The sequence below is a fragment of the Poecilia latipinna genome, unplaced genomic scaffold (genome assembly GCF_001443285.1).
Source record: "Poecilia latipinna isolate Pla-1442-1.1 unplaced genomic scaffold, P_latipinna-1.0 Scaffold1165, whole genome shotgun sequence".
Taxonomy (NCBI): domain Eukaryota; kingdom Metazoa; phylum Chordata; class Actinopteri; order Cyprinodontiformes; family Poeciliidae; genus Poecilia; species Poecilia latipinna.
This window is the reverse complement of record NW_015113781.1, coordinates 54,625-62,884: the sequence shown is the minus strand read 5'-3', so window position 1 is coordinate 62,884 and position 8,260 is coordinate 54,625. Positions and strand designations below refer to the sequence as shown.

Below are 8,260 nucleotides of genomic sequence, written 5' to 3'. Positions count from 1 at the left end.
GGTGCCGCCCTAGAATGGGGGGGCTGGTCCATTGCGGGGGGGGGGGGGGAAACCCAGGGATAAAAAAAAAAAAAAAAAAAAAAACATGAACGCTGTATGCCCTCATGCAAAAGAAAAGCGCAGGACCTTCTAAAAGTGTTTATACCCCAGGAGCTTTGGCTCATACTATGTCCAACCACAAGTGGCCAACTCTCTGTTATTCCTCTGTCAATTTGATACAATAGGGGCTTCCGCACTTCCTGTATCTGTGTCCTCTGTCACTTTTATCAGCAGTTAAAACTGTTTAATCCGTTGCTAACATCCATCCATCCATCCATTTTCTGAACACCCTTGTCCCTCAGTGGGGTCGGGAGGGGTGCTGGTGCCTATCTCCAGCTAACGTTCCGGGCGAGAGGCGGGGTACATCCTGGACAGGTCGCCAGTCTGTCGCAGCCGTTGCTAACATGTCGTACTATTTTTCTGAGCCGCCTTTAAACGCTCGCGCTGGGTTTACACCTGTGCAGCAGTGAAGGAGACCTGCTGCTGCTGTGCAGAGCTACTCAGGTGTGTTAGAATCACGGCAGCAAACCAGCAAAACGCAAAGAACTTTTCACAGTTTTTCCCCAAAATAACCGACTGAGTTGAGTAAAGCTGTTGGATACAGGTAGTGTTAGCTAAAAGATGACTAGCTACCTAATATCAATACAGCACCTTAAGCTTGTTAAGAAGTAGCTGGTAGATGACTGATGTTGTTATCTATGTTCAGCTACGATTCATTTTGCCCCCAAAAAGTTGATTCCCCTCCCCCCTTCTTTTTCGTCTGGAGCTGGGGCTGGGAGTCTTAGCACTGTCAATCACCCTCCATGACCCTCCTCCTGGCTCTGATTGGTTGCTTTTGGTTTTACGTGGTCCATTTCTTCAGGTCACCCAGGAGGTGGAGGACTTATCCGTCTCATGTTGTAATGTCACAACATGGTGACAGCTTTAAGCAATATGTAAAAAACATGTTTTTATGTCTTTGTGTCTTTTGATGTACATTTACTTGAAAATCTTCATAAAAGTGTTCTAAAAAATATTACAACTCAAAAAACATAAAAATTCAGGTATGATACAAATATGTCACTTTAGGTGTTCATCACTGGAGCATCTCCAGTGATCACTTTAACAAGTCGCCAGCAAACACAAAGACAAGCACACATGGTCAATCTTATTGAATATTAGTCAGACCACTGGATAGTAAGATCTGAGCACTAGAACTGTCAGCACTTAATTATACCAGTATTAATATTTTTGGAATGTGAGAGGAAGCTGGAAAACCCACACAAGCTGAAGGAGAACATGATAAAAAATCTGTGCAAAAAGACCCAAAACTGTGATTCTAATCCAAGGCTTAAAGGCACAACTGGATAATTCTGCCCATAAACATCTCCAGAAAAGCTCTAAAGTATGGGAAGACCTCCGCATCAGATCTCTGAACAGTTCAAGTGATTCCTTTTGAGGAGGAGCAGAAAGTCAAACTCTGAGTTCACCCAGAATGACACAGTTTCTTGGTTATCCTCCAAGACTGCCAGAGATTATTGCACACATTAATTTAAAATAAAAAAAAATGCATTATTTCACTTATGTAGTATACTCCTAAATTGTGCTGTGTTTTTTTTATAAAAAGAATGATTACTTTTGTAATAATAATCAAAGAATATGTATCTGAAATAACCTAACTAAATCTTATATATTATATATACTTTATGGATTTTAATCTTAACTCTTGCTCCATAGTCATATTCAATAAATTAGAATACATGTCTAAGTCTCATTTGTCAGAATAAATGTACCTTTTACAAATAACCTCTAAGCAGGTATTAAACGTATGTTTCAATAGGTCCACATTTCTGTTGTTGTTTTTTTAAAGTTTTCCTTTATTTATCATTTCTCTGATGAAAACTTCTAGTTTTAAATGTCATGTTTTCATTGGCTATAAGTGGAAAAATCGCCATAATAGAAATAAAGGTTTTCAGGCATCCATTTATGTGTAATTAATGTATGTAATGTGTTTCACTAAGTGATAAAATTCCTGAAATAATTGGCCTTTTCAATAATATTAAAATTTTTTGAATGGGTTTGCAGCTTTAGCCTGTGTACCGACATATGTTCACCAATAGATGGCAGACAAGGACATCTGATTGGGATTGAACAAACTTCAGCGTACTGAGATCTAATTAACATAAAAATAGTGCTAACGCAAAAATAGTCACCTCAGAAATACAAATGAACAAATGAATATAATGAACCTAAGTATTTAAAAACGTTTTTCTTTTCGTGTTAAATCGGTTTTGTTTCTGTTTCTGAAGTGGTGCCTATATGTGGCATTGCTAAACATATTTATGTTTAGTACAGAAAACAAGACCACCCAATTTCACCAAAAATCCTCTTTCCGCACTTAATTCCCCGGGCCTGATGTCAGCCTCGGTAAACGCAGAATGAGAAAATAAATCCCAGACACCAAAAGCTAATTTGGGATGGTGAATTAAGAGAATCCTCCCGATCAAAATGCCATCGGCAGACGATCGGAGCACAGCCTGTGCTCGCTGCTTCTAGAAATGAACATCCTCTGCTCTGCGGGGCTCCTTTATTAGTCATCTCTGGGTTGCAAAGCAGGGGGGGGGGAGAGCTTCAAGCTCACCACACACATCCACAAAGCGAATCCAGAGCGTGCGTGTGTGTGATTTGTTCCTGCAGCATCTGCGCGGTTTCAGATCATGTTGCCTGTCCTGGTCAGATATGCTGGTCCAGGTGGAGGAGGGCGGCGGCTCTGACTCTACCTGCTCTGATCATTACACCTAAAGATGCTTCTTTTTGTTTTATCACTTCTCTGCGTTTGTTTATGCATTTGTGAGCTGTTTACAATCTGATTCATGTCAGTAAACACAGAACTAGAAATATAAACAGCCTTGGCACAAACTGTTGCTCTTGGAGATCAATCATCCTTACTGCAAAGCTCTAAATACTATTTTTTGTTAAAGAATGGGCAATTAAATGCCGTTTCTGTGGTAAAGATGCATACATTTTTAATGTTATGATGTTACAAAGTTACACAGTCAAAAATTAGCATAGATAATTGAGTTATTTAGCCCAGAGAGAGAAAAATTGAAGTTAATTTTACAAAGTCATATTTCCGCCATGTTATTCATTAATTATAAATGTCACTGTTTCAAAATAAATTTAATACACAAACTTAAGTTTAGTTTGTGGTTTTAGCTTGCTAGATACATATCTTCATTTTCCTAAAATCATGACCTAAGTCTCTTTTTTTAACAAAACTAATATTGGGGGAAAGAAAATTACTTTGGGTATTTATTGTTGGAAAGTGATAATATTTAGCTTAAAGCTTAATTTGGAGCTAGTAAGCTAAATCATTAGTTTGAGCTAACAAGTTTGAAGCTAAATACTAAGTTGATATAGCTAAATACTTAGATAATTCAAACTGTAGAGACTCACACAGAGAGAGAAACAGAAATTAGACAATTTTATTGGACTGGTGCTCAGACACTGGCGGAAGACGTGCGTGCTGAGAATCGCAGCGAGCTTGAATGATCGGCTCGAACGAAGCTCAGGTAGGTCTTCCTCCGGGCCCGGTCACTGGTGGTGGAGCGGAGCTTGGAGAGAGGAGTCTTGAGGGGACCTGGAGGCATCCGGGAGGCTGATGGTGGAAACGGGGAGGAGGTGGGTTGAAGCACAACTGAAGTGGGTGGATCTGAGGTTGCTTCGCCTTTTGAAGGAGCTATAGCCAGTTGATTGGATCAAGGGGGAGCGGTGGTGCGTCCTGGTTGGCTGGGGTGAAGGCGTGGTGATAGGTGATGCCGGAAGAGTCTTACAGGTTGAATTTACGCCTAGGGCTTCATTATACAAACATATTTGCTAATAAGTGGACAAGTGAATTTAAATTTTTAGCTTCAAATATTTAGTTTGCTAGCTTTCAAACTAAATATTTGAAGCTAAATATTTAACCAGTAGAAAACAGCTGGGAAAGGTAGAAAGCTGGCAGGCAGTAGGACAAAGAACAAGGGGGAAACTAAAATGGTAATATATAAGGAAATAAGCAATAGAGAGATGTTCAAAATAAACATGAATGAAAATATCAGTCTAAACATCAAAACTTCATAAGTGACTGAAAATTTGCAATTTTCTCCAGTTATTCATATTCCTAACAATTCACATTTCATTCACTCTTGTTTTATTTACATTTTTAAATTTTCTTTTCATCTGCTCTTGGACATGTTGAGGCCTGCTTTAGCCTGTCCAACAAACTTTCTTTTTGTTTGTTGTCAGATTGTAGAAAGTTTGTCAGACAAACACAAAGTAAGACATATTTGTGGAGGCTAAGAAAAATGTAAAGAAAAATCAGAACGACATTTAGCTCATTTCAACTAGAGGAGCGAATCAGAGGTAAGTGGATGCAGCTCAGAGAGAGAATGCAGGAGGAGAGATGAAACATCGACACACAGGGATGTAAAAAATGAACCACAAATGATAACTGGAGACTTTATCGAGAGAAACAAGTAGTTGTTAGGTTTATGGGGAAATTATTTTTCTCCATTTAATCATCAAAATAAATTTTTAGGGATCATATATTTTATTTTTAACAATGTACATTAGGTTCTTTATGCAGAAAAATACCAAATGAGTCCACCTACATGTTTCCTTGTGCTGATTATCTGGTATGTGATCCATGGCAGTTTCATGTTCATATGAGTCGATTGAGGAAAACAAAGCAGTCAGGCTCTTCATCACAGAGAGGTTATAAATAACCTCATGATGTCGTGGGTTGCAAGAAAAGAATAACAGCATGTTTTGGATGAAAGAATTTCACACAACGCCAACATGCTCATCAGACCCACAGTCATGATTTCCAACTGCTTTTTCCAGCCTTTTCTTAACTTTATTTTTAAGCCCGGGTGAAAATAATAAGGGTACCGTGGCCAGACAGCAACAGAAGTCAGTGCTCATGCATCCCACGAGAAAGAACCCTCATTATTCCTGTCTATGAGGCTTTAAAAAAAAAAAAAAAAAAAACAGGAACCAGACAAAAGACGCCACAGCCATGCTTTTTTTTAATATCACATTGTTAGCTGTAACCTAAACTCCTATCCAGCCTCGGTCCCACCTTATCTTTTCCTGCATTTTCCCTCTTCTGATTCCCTGCTGAGATGTTAATAAGCAGCTTCAGCAACATGTTTATCATTGCGACATTAATGGAATAACACTAATTATAGATCAGTGTTGGAGCAGACACCAGGGAGCAGGGTGAGGATGGTGATTGGACGGCCATAAATCTCTGATCACTAATTAACAGGAGTCGACGCTGTACACCGGGATGTTACATCTGATCAGAGCTCGTGTAAGGCAGCGGACACTTGCTCTTAATTGTGATGAATCATAAAAAGTTGTGAGTGTCCGAGTTCCATTCATCGGAGTCATTCCCTTACTCAAATTAATTCCCGACTGTTAATGCGGGAAAGTTTAACAATCTTATTTTACACTTCTTTGACTTTAATTCCAATGCAAGCAAATTTTAGGATGAATTAGGATGTGTTCACACCTGCCGCTTTTAGTCCACTTGAAATGGACCACAGTTAGTTTCCTCTGTTGGTCCAGACTTTTTCCTTTTCCTTTATCTTTTTCTTTTCCGAACTCTGGAGTGGACCAAACTACCAGACCAAGATCTACTTTTTGAGGTGGTCTTTCCAAAACTAACTCTGGTGTGGTTTGCTTCATGGTGTGACTATAGACCAGCCTTGATGTGAACAAACTACAGGAAATGTACAACTTCATGAGCTTTGTGAGCCACTGCTCCTGGGCGTTACGGTAAAAATGACCTTTTGGTGGTTGATGAATGGAAACACATCCAATTTTGAAAGAAGTCATGTTTTTCAATAGCTGTTTCATTCAGATCCGAATGAGGTGGATTTCTATGTTAAGTAGGTATTTAGAAGCATGACTAAATGTCGACATTTAGTCGTGCTTCGGATTCTTTCTTCATTCAGTGAATGAAGACTGAATAGCTTCGTTCACTTCCGTTGCTGCCATTGCCAAACTACAACCATAGGCAGACTACAATTTAAAAACAAATCAATCAACATCATTGTTCACAGCTTCTTCCATCCGCTGACTGAACCGGGTGAAATTCTACCAAAGAAATCCTTCTCAATGGATTTTCTTTTACAGGATTTCTTCCTTAATTAATTCATTGATCAACGTTAATGCTTGAAAAGTCCAACTTTGATGTCATTCTAATAAAAACAGAGGCTTATTATAAAAAGTCAGCCTTGTTTTAGTGATAAATTACTATTTATAAAAGGTAGAGCTCATCAAGCCGTGCAACTTTATTCATAAACCGTTTAATATTACCTCCCTATTCCCTCAAAGTAAACATATTTTGCACAAGCCTTCATCTTCAGCCAAACTTTAGCTTTGACAACAAAGCGATGCTTGTTCTAATTACTGTGCAGCCAATTAGATGCTGTTAAGAGACTAAAAAGCTTTCTAATGATGCAGGAAGCAGCGCATTATCTCCCTCGTAGCACCATACAGTCAGCGGCTGCTTCCTGATGACTGCAGGTGGTATTTAATATGACACATATTCAATGTGACAGGTGGATCCCCTGAGAGTTTGAAGACGAGAGAAGTCTCATTTGGAGAAGCAGCTGACCATGGAGTCACACATCCAGTTCCTCCCACTGTGAAAGAAGAAACGTGCTTCGGATCCTTTCTTCACACTCTATAGGAGCGCTTCATCCATGCAGCGCATTTGAAGTGGGTTTTGATGTCAGCTTCATCTATAATGGATCAGATGGCATTTTCCCCCCTGACGACAGCACCAGACTCTTACTCCTCTTCAGAGACAGTCACGTATGGAACAGGCCCAGAGGAAGTCGTGATCAATGCACAGGGTTGGACAGAAAAAAAAAAAAAGGTACATGCAACATATGGAATCAGACGACGAGTCAAAATAGTTTATTAGAGAACAGAATTCATAGTCGAGGCACAACCTCACATTTAGTATAGGCACTGAACTACTGCACTGGAGTCACAGCCTCAACTCGGTTTGAAAACCAAAGCCTGCCAGCCACTTTGACGAGCTGGCAACAGCTACATGTACAGCCGGTCTGAGCTGCCAAAGCAATCGAGACACACAGATCGTTCAGAGAGAATGAGGTCATCGCTCACATCTCACCACGTGTCAGTAAAAGGCTAATTACATGAAAACAATGTGGTGTTTCATCTAACTATATCCAGCAAACCAGAACCTTGATTTAATATGGTGAATCATGTTTGCTGATGGGAACTGTGTGAAATTACATTTTAAAGCTGGAGTAACTTTTATTAAAAAAATAAAAATTAAAATAAAAAAAAAGTGTTTTACAAATGTCACTATGCCGTAACAGTAAAGTATGAGATAGATCATAAGTGGAAAAACTGAACACCTCTGCCTTCTCACAGTGCTAACTATAGAAGTAAACAACTTTGTCAGAAACAACCAATCAGAGCCAGAAGGAGGGTCTTATGTCAGTCAGCCTCCCCCTTAGCTATCTGCTACACTAAAGCTTCTCCCCGCTAGCATGGCCACCAAAGAAGGGGGACAAAAACAATTTTCTTGGAATGGTAATTTGTTTCTTCAACATTAGCACATTTAACAGCATGTACTTGAGGTTGACTGACAACGCTAAGACCCTCCTCCTGGCTCTGATAGGCTGTTTTTGACTGTGAGTGGTGCATTTCTTCAGATGGAGAACTAGCACCAGGAGGAGGTGGAGGAGCTTGATTTTTTCTTTTTGACAGATTATCTGTTTCATATTGTACTATCAGGACATGGTGACAGTTTTAACAAATATGGTTTAAAAATGTGTTAATAAAAGTTACATACCATAGCTTTAACACAAACATTATTAGCTCATTCAAATCAAGCTAATGTTAACTTAATTTCTATAACAGGACAATCGAGTAATTGTCCTGCTTCAATTACCCAATATAATACACAATACATGTTGGGGGAAGTATCGATACCACTTCTTAGTCAGCAAGAACAATTTTTAAAAGTCTGCTTGAGAATTTAAAGCACTGATGTTAACATTGCTCTAAGCTAGTAGCAGCTAGTAGCTAGTAGGGTTTTATGGTTAAAAATGTATTTCAATCACAGATGAGAAATATCTTATATTGCCGTTGGCCAGATTTAAGCTGAGTTATAATGACAATTTCAATTTCCTGAACCACCTTTTAGACATTT

The 8,260-nt window shown here is 39.1% G+C and overlaps 1 long non-coding RNA gene across 1 annotated transcript; it reads left to right on the top strand.

Moving 5' to 3' along the window:
- Positions 1-3,523: 3,523 nt before the first annotated feature.
- On the top strand, positions 3,524-7,360 carry LOC106960196 (uncharacterized). The gene is made up of 2 exons (XR_001427521.1): positions 3,524-3,820; positions 3,854-7,360. It is a non-coding gene; the product is annotated as an uncharacterized LOC106960196 (long non-coding RNA).
- The last annotated feature ends 900 nt before the right edge of the window (positions 7,361-8,260 follow it).